The sequence below is a fragment of the Haliaeetus leucocephalus genome, unplaced genomic scaffold (assembly GCF_000737465.1).
Source record: "Haliaeetus leucocephalus isolate CR32 unplaced genomic scaffold, Haliaeetus_leucocephalus-4.0 Scaffold68, whole genome shotgun sequence".
Taxonomy (NCBI): domain Eukaryota; kingdom Metazoa; phylum Chordata; class Aves; order Accipitriformes; family Accipitridae; genus Haliaeetus; species Haliaeetus leucocephalus.
In genome coordinates this window covers 12,851-13,679 of record NW_010972504.1, presented here as the reverse complement: position 1 = coordinate 13,679, position 829 = coordinate 12,851, and positions in this window count along the sequence as shown.

Below are 829 nucleotides of genomic sequence, written 5' to 3'. Positions count from 1 at the left end.
GACCACTATTTTTGCATTCCTCCCTCTCTGTCCTGTAGCCTGTTGGTATTTTTGCTGTCTCTCACTCTCTCTGTCTGTCTCCCTGTCCCTGTTGTTCAAGGTCTTCCCTCTTGGCTCTGTAGCACGTGACAAGTTGATTTATTCCTCTGCCTCTCTTTATTCTGCTTCCCTCCTCTCCTTTTGAATTCCTCCCTCTCTGTCCTGCGGCCTGTCAGTATTCTCCCCTTTCTCCATCGCACTCTGTTTTGTTCCCTCTCCCGGTTTTTCAAAGTCTTCCCTTTCTGCCCCCTAGCCCGTTGCTACATTTTTCTTTCCCCGTCTTGGTTTGTCTGGCCCCTGTCCCTCTTTCTTCATTCCTCCCTATCTGCTGCATCACCTGTTGCTTCTTTCCTTTCTCCCTCCCTCTCTGTCCGTCTTGCTGTCCCCATTTTTAAACTCTCCTTCTTTGCCTGGTAGCCTGCTGCAGATTTTTCCTTTCTCGATCTCTCTCTGTCCAACTCCCTGTCTCTAATTTTTAGTGCTCTCCCCTCTCTCTGGAAGCCTGTTGGGACTTTTCTCAGTCTCCCGGACCAGCTCCCTGTCCCTGTTTTTTAAGTCCTTCCTCTCTGCCCTGTTACCCAACACCATTTTTTTTTTTTCTCCATCTCTCCTGATCTGACTCAAGATCCTGCTTTTTGACATTCCTCCTGCTCTGCCCTGTAGCCTGTCACTTGTGAAGTTCTCTTTCTCTGCCTCTCTCCGTCCAACTCCTGGCCCCTCTTTTGTACTTTCTTCCTCCGCACCGTGTAGGCTGCTGCTTTCTCCCTCTTATTTCTCAGTCTCTCTCTCT